This window comes from Dromiciops gliroides, chromosome 3 (genome assembly GCF_019393635.1).
Source record: "Dromiciops gliroides isolate mDroGli1 chromosome 3, mDroGli1.pri, whole genome shotgun sequence".
Lineage (NCBI taxonomy): Eukaryota > Metazoa > Chordata > Mammalia > Microbiotheria > Microbiotheriidae > Dromiciops > Dromiciops gliroides.
This window is the reverse complement of record NC_057863.1, coordinates 146,793,188-146,819,245: the sequence shown is the minus strand read 5'-3', so window position 1 is coordinate 146,819,245 and position 26,058 is coordinate 146,793,188. Positions and strand designations below refer to the sequence as shown.

General features: G+C 34.2%; 1 pseudogene; it reads left to right on the top strand.

Annotated features, from left to right (window-relative positions):
* The first annotated feature begins 3,506 nt into the window (after positions 1-3,506).
* LOC122747261 overlaps positions 3,507-26,058 on the top strand; it is a 76,304-nt pseudogene continuing 53,752 nt past the window's right edge.

Below are 26,058 nucleotides of genomic sequence, written 5' to 3'. Positions count from 1 at the left end.
GTTCCTTCTCTGTAAAATGGTGATGATAAAACCATCCTACTTCACAAAGTTGCTGTGATGATCAATTGAGTTAATAAAGCACTTTGCAAACCTTAAAGACTTTTATAAATGCTAGTTATTACTATTTTTATGTTTTAAAGATTATAAACATGGAAGGATGAATGGATAGAAAAATAGATAAACAAATTGATGATAGATAAATGATTAAACAAGATAATATGTTTAAAATGCTGTGTAAAACTTAAAACTATATAAATTTGACCCAGGATTATTATTGTAGATTTAGAGATAAGTATATGTTTTTTTTATTTTTTTTTGGGGGGGGGATGAGGCAATTGCGGTTAAGTGACTTGCCTAGGGTCACATAGCTAGTAATTGTTAAGTGTCTGAGGTCACATCTGAACTCAGGTCCTCCTGAATCAAGGGCCGATGTTCTATCCACTGCGCCACCTAGCTGCCCCCAAGATAAGTACATATTTATTAGAATTTTCATGATGTAAAATATTAGAACTGGTTCCAGTACTTTCTTTGTTCATGTCATGTTCTGGTTTTAATTTGTCTTTCATCAGAAGTCTCCACTGGGGGAAAAATTGTCTTTTTTGTAGTGACCCTACCTTCTCTTCGGAATATTTTTTATCATACAGTAGGGAGTTCTGTCAGGTTGAACAACTGTTTTAAATATAAGATCACTTGAAATCTTATTCAACCTCAGAAACTATCATTATAGCAAATCTGTGAATATGGTTACTTGAAGGAGAGGAAGGCATCTTTAAATGCTTTATATATAAAAGTCCATTGGAGAGTTGGGTTATACTTTTAACCTTGAAAGAGAACTTTGAGTTCATCTGGTCTAATTCTGTTTTGTTTTTGTTTTTGTTTTTCAGATTAGAAAATTTACAAAGGACATACACCTTGCCTTCTAGAGTTCTAAAAGTAATAAGATATATGAGGGAATAAGGAAATGTGACATGCACACAAATAAGCACGATGCAAGATAGAATATGATAAGGGCAAAAGAGGAAGAACAAATGTCCTAGGAAAATTTATTTAGAGAATACTTTATGTGTGTGTGTGTGTGTGTGTGTGTGTGTGTGTGTGTGTGTGAATCAGGGAAGGCTATCGAAGAGGTATTTTCTTAGACAGTTCTTCCAATCTTATTTAATCCATAATGTTCCTAAGTATAATAGTATGCTATTTTAACCACATCCAAGAACATTCCATAACTTTTACTTATTTATTTTTTATGGTCAAAATTGCTTGTCACCTTAGGTTCCAATATACAATTGTTACCATGTCTAGCTGAAGGGAAGAAAGGAGAAGGTATATAGGAGGCAGTTCTGGCTTAGACCTCTAGACTTGTCTTCAGAAAGACTTTGGTTCAAATTCTTCTTTCTAAAACTTACTAGCTAGCTATATTACTCTGGACAGTGAAACAATAAGCATATATTAAACACCTTTTATATGTTACCTAGTATGCTAAATGATAGATGGACATGTAATTCAACCTGTTTAGGCCTCATTTTCCTTGACATAACAGGTAGTTGAAATAAATGATCTTAAAGGTTCTTTCAATCTTTCTATCTGTAATTTGGATCTTAATTCTAATTTTATTATTAAAGGAACTCTGGGGACTATAATAATTCTATAATTATGATTTTATTGTTTGAGGTAAGGGACTAAGAAGTGTGGCATTTAGCAAATGACAGTAATTTAAAATTATTTACCTAAGAAAATTTCTTTCCTTCCCCACATCTTTTGAAGAGGTAGGATATTATGAGTATGGAAATGCATAAAATATTAAAGTTTTTTGATGTGCCAATCAATTTTGTTGAATTTATTTATCCTTTTTATTCTTTGTCATAAAGGACAGCTTTCTGGGAGGGAAGCAAGATACATTTGGACATGTAAGTGAAATAAAAAGGAAAAATATATCAATAAAATTCATTTTAAAAATGAAAGTTGCCTCTCTAGACCAATAATTATATAGGCTTTCTTATAGAGGGGAAAATATCAGTCTTTTCAAAAATGATATCTATGCCCCTCACCTATCCCCTGAGTCAAATAATCAAAAGGAAATTATTTCTATATAAGAAAGTCTTTGCATTTTAAAAGCAATTAATTTAGAAAAAATCATTCATGAAGAATATCTAGCAATTTTGTTGTTATTGTTTAGTTATTACACACATACATTTATATATAAATGCATACATGTATATATGTATATATAAATGCATGCATAAATTATGTATGTATATAGTTGAATTGTTATTTGTTTAGTTGCTTTCAGTCATGTCTGACTATTTGAGACCCTTTTTGGAGTTTTCTTGGCAAAGATACCAGAGTGGTTTGCCATTTCCTTCTCCAGCTCATCTTACAAATAAGGAAACTGAGGCAAACAGGGTTAAATGATTGACCAGGATCACACAGCTTGTGTCTGAGGTCACATTTGAACTCAGGTCTTCCTGACTCGAAGCCCAGATATACTGTGTCACCTAAATGGCACCTTTATAATTAGGACACATAAAATCCTGAAATATATTTTCCCATGTATCCATGTAATTGTTTTAACATTGGATATCAAATTTGGGTATGTGGAGTTTTGAGATCCAAGTACATGGACATATTCACTCTGGATAGGTTAGGAAAATTGCTCAAGGTCATGCAATGAGTAAATTTAAGAACAGAACATGGTTCCCTTGATCCTCCTCTTTTTCTAAACCCCAGGTTATACTTCTTTTCTTTGAACTAGTTGGCAGAACCACAAGTTCATAAAGAGAGAAGCATATGTGAAGCTGGCTAAGCCTGAGGGAAGAAACTTCTGGCAGCTGACTAAAAGGAAGATGTTAGAGGGACCAAACCAGCTGTTCTCCTTTTCCTCTAATATTGACCCTTAGGGAAAAGCATCCAGTCTCATTGAGCTATTGCTGTCTTGCTTCTGGCCCAGCTTTTCTGGCTGTAGTAATTTCTGTTTAGAACAAGTACTGTTAGAGCAGATGAAGTTGTTGGCAGAAATGAATAGAAAAGAAAGGTGCCTCTTTTTCACATTGATGAGGAAGGTTTTGAGACCACAGGGTTAATTAGCTCATTTATGATGAGCAAATTAAACTCTCTGAACCTCAGTTTTCACATTTTAACAATGGGGATACACTACCTACTTCACAATGTGGTGGCAAGAAAATTTTGTTGTAAGTAATGTGAGGGACAAAATTTGATACACGAAGCATTGATCTCCCTTTTGAACTTTCCCTTTTATATATTCCTACCAGGCCAATCAGAAAAGGAGCCTCTGAGCTTTAGTTCATAAAGGATCAGGTTTTATTGCTTGGGAATTAATTAGACCACAAAGGTGAAACCAATTAGGGAAATAAGGAAGTAGAAATACAGATGGACAGTCTTAACTCTAAGCTTAGCCTATGCAAACCGAGAGAGTTCCCAATTAAGCTAGTTCAAAGGAATTTAGGGTTTTCCTTCATAAAACTCACCAATCCTGAACTGCCTGTCAGGCCATGAATCAACATGCCCAAGACCGAGCACAAAACACCCCACCACCTCGCCAAGCTAAGCACCACCAGATTGCTCTCCAGGCTGTAAGAGCATGAACTTTTGAATGCCCCGCCCACCAGAAGTTTCCTCCCTTCTGGTGGAGTTTTCCTCCCCCAAAAGGGGAGGTCCTTCAAAAGCTGCTCAGTAGCATGTGCAATCTCAGGGTGGGCCAGGTGTGGCCCCTCTCAAATGATTCAGCTAAAACTTTCAATATTAATCTTTACCACAAATAATTTTTACCATAGTAACAACAACAACAACAACAACAATAATAATAATAAAATCCAGTAGAATTTTTATACTGGTAACCCTAGGCATTAACAGAACCTGACACATATTAAGAGTCTAGTAATGCTATTGGTTGTCTGAGTGCTTCATCCAAATTGAAATTCAACTAATCTTGATGTCTTCAGTTTGGGAACTCTTTTTAAGGAAGCAAAAATATTTTCTATTCGAAAAGCAGAGTGATTTGTTCATGGCTACACAAAAAGTTTTAATGCAAATGTGTAGAAAGAGAAAGCATGGTAAGGGAAAGCAGGTAGACCTTGTCAACGGGAAAAAGCATTTCACCAAGAGGACTAGTTTCTAGATTCAATTAACATCTGGAAAAGTTAGTGCTTTAGACCAGCTGTTTAGATCTCTGATTCTTTTAGATTCTAACATCATGAGAGATCAAATTTATCATAAAAAATAAGACTTTTCAGCATCAAATGAATGAATTATTTTTTTCAGTTCAGTACTATGCATTTAATAATGAATACTTAATAACCAATCCCCTACAGGACCTACTTCATATGGAAGAAATAGGTTCATAGTTTGGCTTTCCTCTTTAGTGAATACAAACTCCTTTAGGTTAGGTAATATGTATTCATATTTATAATTTGTCATAATCTTGCCTGAATGTAAATATGAATATTCCATTTAAAAATTTAATATATTTTAATGACGTCATTAGTGATAATGTCATTTAATTTATTTGGTCAGGTATATATTTCATTAGATATTGATTCATAGTTTTAAAATATATACTTTTTGGATTTGGAGAGAAAAAATACCTGATTTCTTTTCCAAAAGGTTAAGCAGCATCCAAAATGATTAGAATAGCTAATTTCTTACCAGAATTAATTAAAATATGCTTGGAAAATAAAAATATGTTGTAATATAAAAACTTCACAGCCAGATAATAACAATAATGTGGAGTGATCACAAGAAAAATAATATATGCATGATTAAGGAACATGATTCAGTATTTTATCTCAACTAAAGTTTAATGTAGTTCTTTTCATGCTTTAATTATTTTCCTTTTCATTCTTGGTATTAATGAGAATGGTGTAGTAGGTAGAGTACTGGATTTGTCATCACAAAAAAAATCCTTGTAAGTTCAAATCCTGCCTCAGACATTTACTAGCTGCATGTACCTGTTATAAGTCACTTAATCATGTGGCTTTGGTTCCTCATTTGTAAAATTAGCTGGAAAAGGAAAGCAGCAAACCACTCCAGCGCTTTGCCAGAAAACCCCCAAAAGGGTCACAAAGAGTTGAATACAAATGAAACAACTAAACAACTACAAGAAGTATTTTTCAGCTAAGTGGAAATATTTGCCAGAATCTCTATGTATATATAAACAATCAACCATGAAGAATAATTAAACAAATTAATATTTTTGCTTATTTGCTATATATCCTGTCATTCTCTCTTCATGATGGAACAGATTAAATGATATGAAAAATGTTGAGATTCAGGTTTTTTTTAAGGTGATATCTATTATATATACTTTTCATGTTATATTGAATTTGAATTGTTTAGAAAGTAGATTTAATTCTATAGTACAAATGGAAACTTTCAGTTGTTCAAATGTAGTAAGAATGGGATCTGTTTCTTTGGCCTATTCTGATTTCCTTTTAAGCAGGTGGGAAGGCTGTTCTCAAGATTATCAAGAATTTGGACCTCTTAGATATCTGAAACATAAAAGACTGAGTCTATGGCAAATCAATATTAAAGAGTTTAGCAAGGTCTTCCTCTATTGGGAACATCCTTGAACTTCTATGTGTCCCAGTTGCTCTGTGAATGAAGTCGAAAGGAATAACCATGTTATATGAATTAGTATATTTTAAACCTTAGGAACCTCTATCCTTTGCTTTTAATTAAAGTTGCTTTATTGCATTTTATGGTCCACAAGTGCGTCATTGAATTCTTAACCAAGAACCTTAATCACTGGACTGACTAGTGTAAGACATGGCAAGAATATCAAAAGAGTCACAAAATCAAAAATCTTATTCCCAACCAATCTTGGTAAATAGGTATTTGTAGGAATACCGTTTACTTCATTAACAGTTATTGATATTCAAATAAAATAAAACAACAACCAATCTTCCCTAAATATATTTTTTCTTTTTCTTTTTTTTTTTTTTGAGCAATTGGGGTTAAGTGACTTGCCCAAGGTCCCACAGCTAGTAAGTGTTAAGTGTCTGAGGCCAGATTTGAACCAGGTACTCCTGAATCCAGGGCCGGTGCTCTATCCACTGCGCCATCTAGCTGCCCCCCCTAATAATTTTAATAGCAAAATCTATGTCCTTTAACAAACAAGAAGATTTTAAAGCACTAAAGTTAAAAGCAAAACTGTAACATAAAAGCAACGGCATCTTTGTATCTTTCATGATGGAAACCTAAGTACATAAAATATAATCAGGAATATCAAGAGTAGCACACATCTAATGCCAACAGAGGCATTAACATAACATTATGGGTTTAGCCGTTCAGGACAACACACATAATGACTATTTATATTGCACAGCTACCTAAAGATCTTATAGGCTTTAGCATATATATTTCTTCATGGCTATAACTTATATTTTGATATCCTACAAGTACTATTTTTTATTATTTTTTTTTTACAACGAGCTTTGTAGGACTTTTTTTAAACAAACCTGTTGATCAAGTATAATAATGATAATACTGATTGATTAGGGAGTCCTATTGATTAAAGTATTTTAAAATAGTTCTAGAATAATCTCTTTACCTATACAAGATAAGTTAACACTTTGAGGGCTTAGAAAGTATAGATACTTGTACAAATACAAGAACATTTTTACATGCATATGTATCCCAGAAAGAGACGTCAAATTGTTCCTTGATGTCAAGTATGTTCATTTATATTATGTGGTTTAGGAAAAGGACTTTGTATCCAGATCATATTTGACTCATCTGACCCAAAGATTTAGTGTGAATAGTAATGACACATATTTCAGCTTCCTGTCAGAATGTCACTAAGAAGTAAGTGAAATATGTCATAATACAGAGATATTACAGATGGACAATTATTGTCCCCTTCGAGTTACAGTTTACCAAAAAAAATGTGGCCTCAGCTTGCACCTAATAATTTGAAAAGATCACTAGAAATAGTTTTGACCCTAATACTGCCTCAGGTACGAAGAATGAGCAAATCAGTTTCTAGGGATGTAATGACTTTATCTTTCTAATAGAAAATCTGAAATTCTTGACACTTAAAGCTATAACCCCGATAATGGTGTTGCTATTTGGCTTGGAAAATTTCAATAACTCCCCCTTTATGGTCTCTTTTTTAGTTCTAGGAATGTAAAGTCCTAATGAAATAATATTCCCTATCTCCTCCTTTATAAGCACTCCTTTGCAAGAGATTTTTTTCTAACACTTATCCAATAATTTGGTAATTAATGTTCAACTTAATTCAACAAAATTTTTTTTTTAATGCTTATCTTTGGTACACTCTATACAGAGGAGAAAAGTTGAATTTTCAGTGAAAGATACTGTTTCCCTACCATCAAAATGTATTTTGGTGTGTTTTCATTATTGTGAAGTGTTCGTAAGCTAAAGTTGTTGTTGTTGAATCTTCATATTTGTTCCATTTTAATTATATATTTACTATTTATTTTACCAAGTTACAATTATAAACCAATTATTTTAACAATTTTCGTAAAATTTGGTGTTCTAATTATTTCACTCCCTACTCTCCTCATTGAGAAGCAAGCACTTTGAAATAAATTAGACGTGCAAAACATTTCCATATTAACCATATACAAGAATACAAAGACACAAAGAAAAAATCTCAAGAAAAATAGAGTAAAAAATATATGTTCATTCTGTACTTAGACTCCATCAGTTCTTTCTCTGGATATGGATCATATTTTTCATGTAAGAACTCAGAATTGTCTTGGATTATTGTATTGCTGAGAATAGCTAAGTCATTCATAGGTGATCATCTTAAGATATTGCTGTTACTATGTATGATTTTATCCTGGTTCTGCTCATTTAATTTTGCATCTGTTCACATAAGTACATGGAATTTTGAGAGCATCTAGCTTGTTATTTCTTATAGTACAACAGTATTTCATCACAATTACATACTGCAACTCTGTTTGGCTATTCCCCAACTCATAGTCATCCCCTCAATTTCTAATTCTTTTGGCCACCATAAAGAAGCTGATATAAATATTATTGTACATATAGGTCCATTTCCTTTTTTAAAGAAAATCTCTTTGGGATAGAGCCTTAGTAGTGCTATTGCTTCGTCAAAAGGTATGCATAGTTTTATAGCCCTCTGTGCATAGTTCCAAATTGCTCTATATAAAAGTTGAATCAGTTTACTACTCAACATAGTGCATTAGTGTCTCAATTTTTCCATATTTTCTCTGACATTTGTCATTACCTTTCTATTAGCAAAACCAATAGGTGTGAAGTAGTACCTCATAATGTCTTAATTTGCATTTTATACTATCAATAGTAAATTAGAGCATTTAAAAAATATAGCTTTAGATAACTTTGATTACTTCACACGAAAAATGACTTCATATCTTTAAATCATTAATTGATTGGGGAACTCCCTCTTTTTCTATAAATTTGACTCAGTTCTCTATATATTTGAGAAATGGGGACTTTATCAGAGAAAGTTGTTGCAATTTTTTTCAGTTATAGATTGCTAATGTATTTTCCTCTGTCCTATTTCCCCTGTTATATTTTTTCTCTCCTTTCACTCTGTCTGTCTTCAAAAATGTTTTGCTTCTAAGTACACCTCCCCCAAATCAACCTTCCCTTCTTGTATGCAATTTCCCAATCACCTATTTTCCTATAAGGTAAATAGATTTAAATTCTCAACTGGGTGTATATGTATATTCCCGATTTCAGCCAATTCCTATGAAATTAAAGTTCAAGCATTCCCTACCACCTCCCCCATCTTCCTCTACAGTATAAAAATATTTTTCTCGCCTCTTCTATGTGAAATAATTTACCTTGTTTTACTTCTTGCTTTGCTTTTCCTCCCATATGTATTCTTTCTCACTCTTTATTATTTTATGATATTATTCCATCATATTCAACTGAGAACTGTGACCTGTCTCCCTCTGCCTCTCTTCTATCTTTCTGTCTCTGTCTCTCTCTGTATGTATACATTCATTTACATGCATTTATTGCATGCATAGGGTTATATATACAGATGCACACATATGCATAGATACGTTCATGTCTCTATATACATGTACACATGCATATATATACTCACACATGCATGTGCATATACACATATTTATTTTATATATGTGGTGTATGCATGTGTATATACATATATATGAGACTTTTTATGAGTTTACATATATTGTCTTTCTATATAGAAATATAAACAGTTTAACTTATTAAGTCCCTTATGATTTCCTCTTTCCTGGTTACCTTTTTTACTTTTCTTGAGTCTTGTATTTGAAAGTCAAATTTCAATTCAATTCTGATTGTTTCATTAGGAATGTTTAAAATTTCCTCAATTTCACTGAATGTCCATTTTTTCTCCATGAAGTATAATCCTCAGTTTTCTGGTAGGGTATTTTTGGTTATAACCCTAGCTCCTTTGCCCCCCCCAAAATAACATATTCCAACCCTTTCAATTATTTAATGTAGAACCTACAAATCTTGTGTTATCTTGACTGTGACTCCATAATATTTCAATTTTGTTTGTTTGTTTGCATTTTGGCTACTTGTAGCATATTCTTGATCTTGGAGCTTTGGAATTTGGCTATAATATTTTGGTAGTTTTCATTTTTGGATATCTTTCAGTAGATGATTGGTAGATTCTTCAATTTCTAGTAGTTCTAGAATATCAGGGCATTTTTTTGATAATTACTTGAAAGATGGTATCTTGTCTCTTTTTTTGATCATGCTTTCACGTAGTCCAATAATTCTTAATTATTTCTCCTGTATCTATTTTCGCAGGTCAATTGTCCTTCTCATTGGCTACTTCAGGAAAAAAAAAAATCAGATGTAATCTAAATCAGACAATTTGATGTTCTTTCTCTCTCTCTAGGTTCTTTTATCCTTGGCTAATATATAGTTTCCCCAGATTTAGTAATATAGTTTGTCATGTTGTTGTTTTAGTTGTTGGTTTTGTTTGTTTGATTATTATGTTTTGGTGGATACAAAGCAGAAGGGATATTATTTTCTCAACTTACTAGTTTCCTTACACACATCTCTCCTGGGTTACTATTTTTTATTCTGATATTTTCTTTTGGTTTTAAAAAATTCTTAAGTAAGAAAGAAAGCAGGAATTGCTTCATAGTGACTTACAGTATTGCACTTGCTTAAATAATATAAATAAGACTTAGATTGCAAAATGAGCATAATAATTATCCTCTAGGATTTGAGAACATTTCATGTTGATGAGAGAAAAAAAAAGTTACTTCTTCTTTTTAATATAGGAGATCAAACCAGGAACAGTGAATAGAAGAGTTGAATGAAGACATATCTAAGTTGAATATGAGAGAAAACAAACAAAATGAAACAAAACTTCCTAACAATAAGAATCATGCAAAAGTGAGATCGCTTTCAAAAATATCCTAGTTGTTGGGGCAGCTAGGTGGCACAGTAGATAAAGCAACTGCCCTGGATTCAGGAGAACCTGAGTTCAAATCTGTCTCATACACTTGACACTTACTTATCCGTGGACCTGGGCAAGTGACCTAAACCCTCGTTGCCCTGCAAAAAAAAAAAAAAATCCTAGTTGTCTACTTGTTAGGTCTGCTACTGAGGGGCTCTATGTTAGGCATAGATTAGTTTAGATGACCACTGAGACCCCTGCCACTTCTGAGATTATTTGATTTTATGAAGTGAAATTTTTGTTTCTTCTATGAGAACAAGCTCTTTAACAGTTATTATGAAGGGGACAACAATCATTTATTGATAATCATTTACTATGTGTTAGACACTATGCCAAGTGCTTTACAAATATTCTCACATTTAATCATTACAACAACCCAGTGATATAGATGTCATTATAGTTGCTGTTTTATAGTCTGGAAACTGAGGGAGATAGTGATTAGTCATTGCTCAAAGTCACATAGTTAGAAAGTTTCTGAGGCTATATTTGAAGTCCTGATTACTTATTCTATATTGAATTCCGTATTTCAGGTCTATCATTCTATCAATTATTATACCTAGCTCCTTATATATAATAGTTTATAAATTTATATATTACTTCACAATACACATACATATATATGTGTGTAATGTGTGTATATGTATATAGATATATACATAGCTACAGATATATATGTATATATGTGATGTATATATGTATATAAATGTGTATATACTAATAGATTGAGCTGACTCTATATTTTAAATGAAAATGAATAGCTTACTTATAAAAATGTTATTGTTGAGACATAATCAAGGCTTCTCAATATAAAAAATACAAAAAAATATTTAAATACATAAACTAAACCACTCTACTAAAAGTTTATATCAGCATCCTTCATGCTAGTCCCTCATATCATTACAAACAAATGAACAGATACAGAACTTCCCTGTAGAAATGATCTGACAGAAAATTGATGTTAGGATGGGTGGTAGGAACAATACTTAACTCCTTTTCAGATGGAAGTTAAATGAATTTTCCTTAAAACATATTGAAATCATTCTCAAAACTTAATTAGATGGAATACTAAAAGATAAGTCTGTTAATATACCTTGATGATTTCCTGATAACAAAACAATTGTGAAGCCCTCCAGAGAATTTCTCTGATGCTTGAAGGACTACTTTGAACAGCTCAGACAAGGGTAGTTTGCTCAGCTGAATCATCGTGAGGTGATTTCAATGCATCCTTGTTGAATATTCTCCTGCTATGGGTAACTCTACTTTTGTTAACTGTTTTAATGACTTAAGCATTTCTCATTTATTCTAATATTCAACCTAAACTTCCAGGAGACTAGATACCTTGGGTATGTCTCATGACAGGATGATTAGGTACAGTGTTATGTTTATATGTATAGAGATAGAGCCTCAGTGGCTGGTTTCAGAATGTAAATATCCAAGGGAATCATTAACATCAGAAAAGATATACATTCTTTTAAGATAGATATTCAATAATGATTCATTTCCTGTTTATTTGGAAAAAAAATCACTTCTAAATTTGGAGGAGAGTGGTTAGAAGTCTCTGCTTGAACTGGACTTTGGATAATCCACCACACATTAGAAAGTGGGGTAAATTGGTACTCTCATCTTGGTCTTTTTAATTACCTAGCTCTATCCAATGATTGATCAGGAGTTCTATATGAGGCTTTTCCTAATCTCTCAAGTTATTAACCCTTTATTCATACCCAAATGACTGTGTATGTGTATGTGCATGTATGTGTGCACACATACATGCATTATATACATATATGGGTATATACAAATATACCCACATATACATATGCACATACACATACATACACATATATGCACATATATACATGCATGCATACGTGTATATCAATTTGCTATATTAAAATTGTTGGTGCTGCCACAAGCAAGTACAGGACCAGTATAAAACACCAATACCCTCAGACCACAGCCTAAATCCAAACTATAAATTTAACAGTCAATGAAGATTTATGAGTTCTCATAAAAGGGAGCCCTACCAACAGAACTGATGACTCTCTGAATGAAAAAAAGCACAACACTTCTATAGGTTTCATTGAGGCTTAAGGTGAATTGGTTGTGTAGTACCTTAGGATTCTCTCTCTCTCTCTGTCTCAAGCAACTGTGTATTTGTCTTCAGTTCTTTTTTAGGTATATGTGTGTATATGCATGTGTATGTATATGTATAAATGTACCTCTATGTATATGGTGTATATGTATATTGTGTATTTGTATATAACTCATACATACATGTATGTATAAATAATACATAAATGTTATAAATTACACATGCATTCATATGTGTGAACATTTATGTATACACACCATATATTTGTGGGGGTTTTATGTATTTACTTTACTCCATGTTCATATTTTTGCTTGTATGTAGAATCTAAGCTCCTTGAGGTATGAGGGCAATATTAATTTTTGTTTTTGTATTCCAGACTGTAGCACAGTGATTTTGTGTGTAGCATTTAATGAATTCTTGGTTAATTATTGTATTTTTTGCAGGGCAATTATGGTTAAGTTACTTGCCCAGGGTTACACAGCTAGTAAGTGTCAAAATTTCTGAGGCTGGATTTGAACTCAGGTCCTCCTGAATCCAGGGTGGGTGCTCTATCCACTGTGTTACCTAGCTGCCCCGGTTCATTAAATTTTTAAAAAGATCAAATAAGGAGGTGTGTTTTTAGCATGATATTCTAGACAATCAAACTTCCCTAAAAAGGTTAGTCTTAATTTTACCTCTTGTACTGTATCCACATACTTGACTCTTTTGACAAGAAAATTGTGGGGTCAGATAGAATGTATGGAGAAAAGTCTTTACTAAACGTCTGGGGATTTAGATGACCCTCTTTTAAAGTAATTACATATTTAAATATGCATTTGCATTTCAATATAATCATATATCAAATATTGAAGAGCATATTAAATTTAAGATGCAAATGCATGAATATATTAAGGACATATGATTTTGATAGCATATGAAATTCATAACATGTAAATTTCCTCCAGCAATTCAGGTCAAAATTCAATATGTGACTTAATATATAAATCCTAAGTAGGTATACCTGATGCATAGAAAGATTAAGTAGCTTGTTTGGTCACACAAGTAATGTCAGAAGTCAGTAGTCATAAAAAATATCATTAAATGCCTAAAAAGTTCTAGACACTTTGCCATCTGCTAAGCACAAGGAATACAAATAATAATAATAAAAAAAAAGACAATCCCTGTGCCTCAAAGAATTTTCAACCTAATGGGGGTGGGGGCATATAAAAAAGGAAGTTGCAAAGTAGTGGAAAAGACAGAGGAAGAAGATACCTGACCAGGGCATGGTGGAACAGAAAAATCTCAGAGTAGTGGTTCCAGGTGAGAAATGAGAGATACCTGAGCTGAATTCCTTCCTTTTTGAAGGAAGTTTTGGAGTTCATGGCTCTAACCCTCTAATCAGAGAGGCAGAAAACGTTGTTGTTGTTTGTCCTTTGTTTTTGAGGTCAAACAACATCATGGGTGATGTCTAAATTTTCTTATGAATTAGATTTAAGTTAGGTAACGTTTCACAAAATTGTCAGTCTCATTCTATTTACCCAGGTTGGTCATTGAATTCATCCTGGTAGGACAAAAGTCAAGATGACTGGTGATGTCTGGGATGCAGTGGATGACCCTGTCATCTTCGATGTCTGACCAAGCTCTAAATGTTTTATAATTCTTGCTTCAGCCTCCTTCTTGGACATTGGAACCAAAATGTTCTCATCGAACCACTCTTCTAGGGAAGCCTTCACATGCTTGAAGTAGACATCCCCCTAATACTTTGACAATTTTGAGGCCTGTCAGCTACCCTCCACCTAGTTTAGCCTGTCTGCCAAGATGATTTTACTATGGTGTGGGCTCCTATGCATGTTATAGCTTGTTGGAGCCACATATGAGGGTTGCGTGAAGGTAGACACCAAAAAGTGGATGAGCAGCCCTGAAAAGGTCTTGGGAAGCCCTTACCCCAGAGCTGCTAGTCCTCTCTGAATATCCCATACTCCACAAATAGCTAAAATTCATGTACAACTTCTCAGTAAGGCACTGTACTAAGAACTTTAAAAGTATCTCATTTGAGCCTCACATCAACTCTGTAAGGTACATGCTGTTATTAGGCTCATGTTATAGATTAGGATACTGAGGCAAAGACAGTTGAGTTGATTTGCCCAAAGTAACCCAGATGGTAAATGTCTGAGTGGATTTGAACTCAAGTCTTCCTGACTCTAGGATATCTACTTTCTCAAGGTTGATGGGATCATGTAGGATGATGAGATTTTCAATATAATGGGCTTCCTGGTGCATGGTGGAGAAGGAGAGAATGTTCCAAGAGAAGTATTTACTAAAAAGAAATAAGAAGCAAGTTTAAATTCAGGTTATCTTAACTCCAAAGCAATCTATGCTATTCTTCTATTCCCTGTGACATTCAAAATTGATGTTATTATAACATTAATACTCCTAAAATTAAACAAAAGAAAAATCTGTCCTATCAGATAGATGCATACATTTTCTACAATATGTGTTTCATACAGAAAGCAAGCACAGAGACTTATATATGTATAAGGTGCATATATAAACATATACACACACATAATACATCTATACACATACATCTATATATATACACACATATACATCTATACACATACATCGATATATATATACACACATATATCCATATGTATATAAACATATACACATGCACATACATATGCACCTATACATACATACATGCATGCATACATATCCTGAACCCTTAAATACCAGTAATATGTTTTCAGATACCCAGCTAAGGTGGGTCAGTGTGAAACTTCATTCTTAAATAATGTGACTTTTGTTTTCCCATCATGAAAAATTGGGTTAGATTAATTTCAATGACAAATCATTTCAGAGCTGGAGTCACAGTGCCTCTTTCCCATGTAACCATCCTTGTAGAAGTTGCCCTTATTCAGAAAATCAATTTTCCCATTATTCCTAATTTATATATTCTTTGAATAGTACCTTGGATAATTAATTTGGGATGAGATATTGATTTTTTTTTCTCTATGTGGATTTCTATTATCTGAGTTTTTGGGTAATTTCAGTCTTTTTTACTTCTTGTGTCCTTCCTATCTCTTTTTATTGGGATGGGGGTGGCGGAGAGTAGTGGATCAAGCCATCAGGCTTGGATCAAGGAAGACTCATCTTCCTGAGTTCAAATCTGGCCTCAAACATTTGTTAGCTGGGTGACCCTGTTTGCCTCAGTGTCTCATCTATAAAGTGAATTGGAAAAGGAAATGGCAATCCACTCCATTATCTTTGACAAGGAAACTCCAAATGAGGTCAAGAAGAGTCAGATATGACTGAACAATAGTTATTTCTTGATCTTTCCTCTTTAATTGTGGTTGCCCACGAGGGCTGAATTTCAAAGCAATATCAGCCTACTTTAAAAGTGGACAATTTATTTTCCACTGTCTTCAATCTTTGCCCCAAGTGACTTTTAAGGAACTGACCTCATCTATTTTGGATGCTGGGTGCATTGCTTCAGACAGGCCCTGGCAAATTCACTCTGACATCCTATCCCAGGTTCCCTATTTTCCTCAGTTTTCCATTTGCAAAGTGATGTAATTCAGTCAGGAGCAGGCTTCTACATTTTTGTTTTTTCCAAGCACTGGCAGGGTGATGGGAAAATTAGGTGCTGTTGATTGTGGTTAAAACTTGTACATAGGGGGGCAGCTCGGTGGTGCAGTGGATAGAGCACTGGCCCTGGAGTCAGGAGGAACTGAGTTCAAATCGGCCTCAGACACTTAATACTTACTAGCTGTGTGACCCTGGGCAAGTCACTTAACCCCAATTGCCTCACAAAACAAAACAAAACTTGTGCATAGGCTTATGCAGCGCAAAGTGTAGACTGGGCTATGGGTTAGAGGGTGCTTCACCTAGGGTGAAGAATTAACCTTCTCTGCAGTTGGTTTAGCTGGTTTTTACCTTGTTAGTGTTTTAGATACTAGCTTCTTAAACTCTGGGTCGTGACCCCAGATGGTGTCACATAATGAATGTGGGGGTCACAAAAATGTTGGCAACAAGGGCGGCTAGGTGGCGCAGTGGATAAAGCACTGGCCCTGGATTCAGGAGTACCTGAATTCAAATCCTGCCTCAGACACTTGACAGTTCCTAGCTGTGTGACCCTGGGCAAGTCACTTAACCCCCTATTGCCCCCGCAAAAAAAAAAAAAAAAAAAGAAAAAAAAAAGAAAAGAAAAAAATGTTGCAACAGTAAAAGGTATGCATACCTATTTATATCCTATATATCTGGGTTTGTGTAGAAATTTATCATGCAAAAAGGGGTTGGGAGTGGAAAAAAAGTTTAAGAAGCCCGTTCTAGATCATGGAGGGAGATGAAATTGCTTTGTCTATTGAACATTTTGCTATTTTGGAGAGATTTGAGAGGTCATGAATCATCCATCTTGTTGGCCATTTGACCTTGAACTTTTTAGAATATCTTGAAGGAGTGTTTTGTTCTTTTCCTTTCTATTCCATTGCTATTGACATAGCATGTATCCCTTCCAACTATAATCCCTATTCACTTTAGAGTTTCCTTTAGTCTTGCTTTTATATAGTTAAAGGAGACAGGAACTAAGTAGTTTCCATGGCTCAGGTCTTATTCCATTTTGGGTACTTTATGCTCAGTAGCAATTGCAGTCATTGTTTCTTTTGCTTATGTTTAGCTATCTATATTTTTTTCTTTTTTCTGAAGAAATTATTAATTATTTGTTCATTTTGTATATAAGTTGTAGACAAGCCTATAAAAAAACAACCTACTTGTGTACCTACATTTATGGAAAAGAATGCAAAATTTTCATGTAGCTTTTTGTAAGTTTTGCTATTGCTTTGGAAGTGATATTTTTATTTTTTAAAGATCAGTTATTACAGCAAAACAATAAACTCCACTTGGAATAAAGAAAATATCAACAAAGCATTACTAGTGTAGCTATGGGTACAAAGGAACTGCATCTATTACAATAAAGTAAGATGTTAAATAAAAGTGAGTAGACATAAGGGTCAATAATATTCAAGGACTCTTTTTAGGATGAAGTCCAGGACTAGGTGTCATAATCTAAAAAAACAAGCCAACTGAACATTGTTTTCCTAGCAGTATGAAGTACTTAAACAGTGTGTTGATTAGTTATGCCAAATAAAAGAAATAAAAAGATAAAAAGTGATTCTAACACTACTGCACATTTTCTTGTTAGGAAGACACATCTATGTTCCAGCAAGTCAACTTGCACTAGGAATGCCTAGAAGGAAGTTAATCATCTCTTTTCTATATGTCAGATATGCCATAATGGTATAGTCTGTCTTTATTTGGATTGAAATTCACTTTAATGTCAGTGTTTAATATTCCTTACAGTGACATAGGTAAATCAAAATAGAATAAGATTCCCAGTATGCCTCCAAATACAGACAATGTGTCTCCACTGGGCAAGCTAATTCAATATAAATGTTTTTAGTTATATATTCTTATATAGTGTATATACACCTATGTGTGTATACATATAAAAATACGAGAGAGGGAAGAGACAGAGACAGAGACCAGAGACAGAGAAAGAGATGGATTTAAAGAAATAAGAAAGCATAAAGGATCCCAAAATAATTTCGCCTTATTGGTGACGTCCTTCAGTAGACAGATTTCAGATTGGTAAATAAAATGTCTATAGTCGAGGGTTTCCTATAGCATTTGAAACATGAAATGATGCCAGTGACTAAAAACCAGACTGATCCAGTATATTAATATACACGCATGCATACACACACCAACATACCTTAGATTGATTTATGTCTGTTAAATCTAGGAAACATCAACAAATTCATTAAATTTTTACCAGTTAATTTTAAGTCAGTAATCACCACAATGTATATTTATATGTTTATTGATGAATACCAAAAAAATTAATTTTAATTTCTGCCAGCACCATGTTTAGACTTTGAGCCTAAAATCAAACTTGAAATGTGCATGGAGGGAGTAAAGATGGGGAAGAGGAGAGGCATACCTCAACAAATCCTGCCATGAATTATTTTTTAACATGTTTCTCCCATACTTTATACATTCATAATTCCCTTTATCAGTGAACACTCACTACTGTAAGTTGGTTCAACTTTAGAAATTTAGCCATCATCGTGTACAGTAAACATCTGTAATTTTAGTTTGTTTTTTGTATTTTTTTCAGAATTGTGTAGTTAAAAAATTGTGTGCTATAAAATAATATCACACACACACATCTTCAACTCATAAGAGATTATAATATATATTTTCTTTCACTTTTAACTACCATATGTTTTAATTGAATGCCAAAAAATCTGCTCTTGACCTTTGCCACTGGACTCTGATGACTCTGGAGGAAAGAGTGAGGCTGATGACTTTGAGCAGCTATGCCTCAATCAATTCCAATTTACATGAAAGTGAACACATCACACTTGTGCTATCGTTTGCTCCTCTTTGAGAATGAATGATGGGGGGCAGCTAGATGGTGCAGTGGATAGAGCACCGGCCCTGGAGTCAGGAGTACCTGAGTTTCAAATCTGCATCAGACACTTATCACTTACTAGCTGTGTGACCCTGGGCAAGTCACTTAACCCCAATTGCCTCACTAAAAAAAAAGAAAGAAAGAAAGAGAATGAAAGATGAACAAAGGATAGGAAATTTTCAAATGAAATAATCAAAGCTACTATAGCCATATGAAAAAAAATTGTTCTAACTCTATTGATTGGAGAGATTGTAGATCAAAACAATTCTGGAGAGAATTAAAAAATCCAATGAAGAAGTATAACAACAACAAAAGAAAAACATTTGTTCTAGAAAAGGCGATTTTAGTATAATTGACATATAATTGTATTTTATTTAAGGTAAGGAATGGTAATGAACCAATATTTTGATGCTTCTCTGATCCACACAATAAGTTTTTTTTTTTTTGAAGAAATGAGGGTTAAATGAATTGAAGGGAGTCAGCACAACTAGCAAGTGTCAAGTGTGCTGAGGCCTGATTTGAACTCATGTCCTCCTGAATCCAGGGCCAGGTGCTTATTCACTGTACCACCCAGCTGTCCCTATGTAATTATTTAGAAAAAGTGAGTCTTAACTGACTGTATGCAGCAAACTCACATTCACATACTTACAACTTCAGGAAACAGGAATATAAATTTATTAAATATATAAAACCTAAATATGCATTGATTAATTTGGGAAAATTTAAGATGAAAGAATATAGACATCAGCTTTCATCATAATTATCATCAAAAATCAGATCACTACTTGAAAGGAGATCTTACTTTAGTTAACTTTTAAGAAGTTATACATAATTGTATTCAGCTTCAGAAAACTTAAGTTATCTATGCAACTATTATGTCATTAAATGGAGAATATCTAGACAGAAAAAGAGAAGTGGAAAAAGGTATTGTGGAGACTTTAAATATAGGATATATATATACCTGAGAAGACAGGAAAATAATATCTCTTTCTGAGGATCCTATCAAAAGAAAGTATACAATAATGCCCCTTCAAATTCCTTAGAGCCTCTGATTATCTAGTTATGCATATGAATTATGTATGTGAGGACATAAATAGGTGTCCAAAGCCTAAAAGTTTCCATTTTGTGAGTCACTCAATCTTGTTGTCTTAGATAAAATTAATTTTACTGGATTGGAGGCATTTCATATGTACAAAAGATAATGTATGAGTAGTTGACATTATATTAAATAATATGCTATATTCAGAAAATAAGATAAAATATGAAACTCTACATAAAATCTTTAAAAAGCTAACAAGTTAAACTAACAATTGTAAAGTCATTTAATAAATCACTTGGCCTTTCTGTGTATTACATTACATTTGTTAAATGGGCTTGAATGGAGAAGGGTGACAAAAACATGAAAGATTTTTGAAGGCTAAGATGATGAACCATCAAAATTTCCTCTTCAAAGACTTTGTGAGCTTTTCACATTAATAGAGAAGTCATAAAATAAGGGGATGGGGAAACACCATAAGGAATAATAAAGAAGAAAAAAAGAAGAATTTCACATCAGTTAAAGAGAATATCTGTATGGTTATTTCTTTACGGATGAAACATCTGGGATTGAAACACATCAGCATCCATCCTAAACATTATGTAAAAAAAAAATTGAGAGTAAAAGTAATGAGGTTACCATAAAGTAATGTTTTATATCAGAGGAAATAGAGGAAAATATTCTAATAATTTGTGATGATAAGAAGAGGAGAGGCCTGAGATACTCGTCATCCATGATTGTCATGCAGTCCACTTTTATATAAAGCATATGGTATGAAAACAATTATATTGTTTCATTGGACAATAACTTAAATTTTGTTCATTGCTTTATAATTTCACTTTTAATTTTCCCCTCTCATATCACAACAACCATTTGACTTGCTCTCCGTTGCTCAGTTTGTGAGTTGCAAAGGCAGAATTCAAATTGTTAATTAAAATTGGTCCACTGGGGCAGTTAGGGTGGCACAGTAGATAAAGCACCGGCACTGGATTCAGGAGGACCTTAGTTCAAATTCTGTCTACGACACATGACACTGACTAGCTATGTGACCCTGGGCAAGTTGACTTAATCCTCATTGTAGAGCCCCCTGGCCCCCCCCAAAAAAAAAAATTGGTTCACCTAGCTTTTAGGCAAATAACCTTTCTCTTTGTGATATCCTGGAATGAGGAATGACTCTATAAAGGTTTTCACCATTCATTCATTTTTCCTTTAAAAAAAACACACAGAGTATTGCTGGATGGGAAAGGTAAAACATGTGCTTCCAGAACTGGAATAAATTATTAACATAATAAAATGACTTGATTACAGCACTTGTAAACATACCCACACTATAATACTATAGGGCATTTTGAGAATAAGCATGTGAAAATCATGTTTCTCTTAACCTATATATTTTGGGGGGGAGGGGCAGGGCATGAGGGTTAAGTCACTTTCTAGGATCATACAGCAAGTAATTGTCAAGTGTCTGAGGCCCCATTTGAACTCAGGTTTCTCCTGAATCCAGGGCTGGTGCTTTTATCCATTGTGCCACCTGGATGACCTCTAACCTACATAATTTTAAAGAGAATCTCATTTGAATTAGTGTTTCAGCAATACCAATTGCAATGGAAGACATTATAAAGAGAAATAAAAATTGCTGTCAAGGGTGTGGATAAGATAATGTTTTATGCCCATTAGTAAGTGGCCAAGTTATGTAACTTCTTAGTCTTACATTCCTTATATGTAAACTGGGGATAAAATATTAGCAGTAATAACTACATTGAGATGTTTTTGAAGCTCAAAGGAAAGAATAAATCTTAAATGCATCTAAATTTTAAAACCCCATAAACTGTGTATTGTTTTTATATTGTAGAAGTGTGGGGTATGGAGTTTGGCAGGATAATCTCTGAGTACTTGTACAACCCTAAAAATTATGTAACTATGCTCAAACAACTGGGTAAAATTTAGTTTCATTTTCTCATTAATATTGTTATTATTTTTCTTTATCATATTATTTCCTCATAATAAATCAACAAGCATGAATTAAGTTCTTTCTAAATGCCAGGTACTATGTTAGATACTAGGGATACAAAGCAATGAACAAAACAATCCCCAATCAGAAGGGGCTATAATTCTTCAGGGGAAAAATAAGTACATATATAAGTGTATGTTGTATGAACATAACATAATAAGCATAATGAAGTCAGTTTATGAGACTCTTCACCCTGAATCAGTGACCCACTTTAAGAAGGATTTAAAAGTCAAGAAATCGGCTGGGAAAATGAGCAAATATAAAAAAAATGCTCACCCTAGAATGTTTTCTATGGTGACAAGAAAGATCAAAATACACCCTTAGAAGAAGATAACAAAGGTCAAAGCTCCTATAGTCAGGCTTCCAAGAAAATTAGTAAATTGATCTTCAAGCATAGAATTACTAAAAAGAACTTTGAAAATAAAGTAAGAGAAGTAGAGGAAAAATGGAAAGAGAAATGAAAGCGATGCAAGAAATCATGAAAAAAAAGGTCAAGAACTTGCAAAGCTAAATTGGCCAAATGGAAAAGGAGGTACATACAAAAAGCCTCTCTGAAGAAAATAATTCCTTAACAATTAGTATTGAGCAAATGGAAGCTAGTAAATTTATGAAAAATCAAGACACAATAAAACAAAACCAAAAGAATGAAAAAATAGAAGGAAATGTGAAATATTTCCTTGGAAAACAACTGACTTGGAAATAAATCAAGGAAAGATAATATTAAAAATTTTTTTTTAGATTTCAAAAACATTTTATTTTATTTTTTTCCAGTTCCATTTAAAGGTAGTTTTCAACATCATTTTCATAAGATTTAGAGTTCCCAATCTTTCTACCTCCATCCCTTTCTTCCCCTCTCCACAAGATATCAACCAAGTTTTAGTATATGTAAAATCCACAAGTGCTCTTTTTATCAGTTCTTTCTATGGGGGGTGGATAATATGCTTCATCATTAGTCCCTTGATATTGTCTTGATCATTGGTGAGAGTAGTTAAGTCATGTCACAATTGCTCATCAAAAACTACTGCTGTCACTCTGTACAATGTCCTCCCAGTTCTTCTCACTTCACTATACGTCTGTTCATATGAGTCTTTCCAGGTTTGTCTGGTATTCTGTTTGTCATTTCCTATAGCACAATACCATTCCACTACAATCATATACCACACCTTCTTCAGTCATTCATCAATTGATGGACTTTCCCTTGATTCCCAGTTCTTAGCCACCACAAAGAGTTGCTATAAATATTTTTTGTACAATTTCCCCCTTTGCTATTTTTCATGATTACTATTGTTAACTGTTTCCCTCCATCCTATTGCTTTCCCCATGATATTTACTCTAATCTATCTGCTTTCACCCTATCCCTCTTCAAAAGGGATTTGTTTCTGTCTGTCCCCTCCCCCTATCTGCCCTCCCTTCTTTTGCCCTCCCTCTTTATCCCCTTCCCCTCCTATTTTCCTACATGATTAGAGCTTGTATTTGAAAGTCAAATTTACCATTCAGTTCAGGTCTTTTCATCACGAATACCTGAAAGTCCTCTTTTTCATTGAAGTCCCATTTTTCCTCTGAAAGATTATGTTGAGTTTTGTGGATATGCGATTCTTGGTTGTAATCCCAATTCCTTTGCCTTCTGGAATATCATATTCCATGCCCTCCAGTCTTTTAATATAGAAGCTGCTAGATCTTGTGCTATCCTGAATGGGGCTCTACAGTACATGAATTCTTTCTTTCTGGCAGCTTGCAATATTTTCTCCTTGAATTGAGAGTTCTAGAATTTGACTATAACATTCTAAGGAGTTTTTCTTTGGGGATATCTTTCAGGAGGTGATCAATAGATTCTTTCAATTTCTAGTTTACCTTCTGGTTCTAGAATATTTTCCCTGAAAATTTCTTGGAAGATGATGTCTAAGCTCTTTCCTTGATCATAGTTTTCAGGTAGACCAATAATTTTCAAATTATCTTTCCTGGACATATTTTCCAGGTTAGTAGTTTTCCTGGAAGATAGTTCATATTGCTCTCTATTTTTTTATTCATTTCGATTTACTTTATTGTGTCTTGGTTTCTCATAATGTCACTGGCTTTCATTTGTTCAATCCTAATTCTTAGGCAATTATTTTCATCAGAGAGCTTTTGTGCCTCCTTTTCCATTTGGCCAATTTGGCTTTTGAAGCTATTGAGTTTTTTCACATGTCTTTCCTGCATCAGCCTTATTTCTCTTTCCATTTTTTCCTCTACCTCTCTAATTTTATCTTCAAAGTCCTTTTTGAGCACCTCTATGGCTGAGATCAATTCATATTTTTCTTGGAAGCATTAGACACAGGGGACCTGATGTTGACATCTTCCTCTGAGGGTGCACCTCGATCTTCCTTGTCACTAAAAACCTTTGTATGGTCCTCTCCTTTCTCTGTATGCTCATCTTGCCTTTCTTTTACTTGCCTTTTAACTCCTTAAAGTGGGACACTGTTTCCAGGCTGCAGTATCCCAAGCTTCAGAAGTACCAGGTGTTATGATTTAAGGAGAACAGCTTCTTCACTCCTGACCTGTTCCCTGATCCATAGATGAACCCAGACCAAATTGCTAATCAACCAACTTTGTGTGTTGTGGTTGTCAGCTCCTACAAGCTTGTGCCCCTCTCCCACCTTGGCCACTGCTACTTAAGTCTACCTTCTTGTTCCCAGCAGGGGTGAAAAACCCAAGTTCTACTTCACCACCAGCATAGACCCCTGTAGTCTCCTCCCTGCCAAGGGATCAACCCTCTCACCAGACTGTGATCTTATTTCCAGATGACACTGGCACTGCAGCTGATTCAGAAACTCTGGGGAGTCTCTTTCTCTGGAGAGGCTTTCCAGGGCCTGGATCTCTGTCAGGGTGACTGTGGGGTTGGGTTCCGCTCCTGTCTCAGCACAGAAGCTCCCCCCTTCTGACCTTCCAAGATGTCCTTGGTTGGAAGATGTTTTCCACCCATTCTTCTGAGGGTTTTGCTGCTCCAGGAATTGTCCTATGGCATTATGTTGATGTTTTTTGGAGTGATCGTGTCATGAGTTTGAGAGCTCACTGCCTTTTGTTTGCCATCTTGGCTCTGCCCTGGAAGTAATGAGGAAATATAATTTCTTTTAAATTATAAGACCACCTGAAAGCCAGATCAAAAAAAAGAGCCAAGACATTATCTTCCAATGGAATTATCAGGAAAAATCATCCTGATATTCTAGAAGCAGAAGGTAAACTAGAAATTGAAAGAAACTACCAATCACCTCCTTTAAAACATCCCAAAATTAAAAGTTCCAGCAATATTATAGCCAAATTTCAGAACTCCTATGTCAAGGAAAAAATATTTCAAAGAGCTAGAAAGAAATAATTCAAATGTTGTAGAGCCACAGTCAGAATAACATGAGATCTAGAAGCTTCTACATTAAATAATTGGAGGGTTTGGAATATGATATTCCAGAGGGCAAAGGAACTGGGATTAGAAACAAGAATCAACTACTTCAAAAATTGAGTATAATACTTCAGGGGAAAAATGGGAATTAAATAATAGAGAGGACTTTCAGGCATTCTTGATGAAAAGACCTGGGCTGAATAGAAAACTTGACTTTCAAATACAGGAACCTAGAGAAGCAGAAAAAGATAAACAGGAAAAAGAAATCATGAGGATTATTAAAAGGTTATATTGTTTATATCCCTACATGGGAAAATGATACTTGTAGCTCATAAGAATTATCTCATTTTTAGGGTAGCAGTATAGATTATATTTAGACAGAGGCCTCAGGTATAAGTTGAATAGGAAGGGAGAGGTGGAATGGGATAAAGTATCTCACATAAAGGAAGCAAGAAAAAGCTTATGGACTAGAGGGAACATGGGGGAGGTGTGGGGGAGAGAGTGAGCTTTACTCTCATCAGAACTGGCTCAAAGAGGGAATAACATACACACTCAGTTGGGTATATCAATTTATCTTACCCTGCAGGAATGTAGGAGGGGAAGGGGATGAGGGGGCTGGGGTGAAAGAAGGGTGGGCATATTGGAAGAGGGTATAGT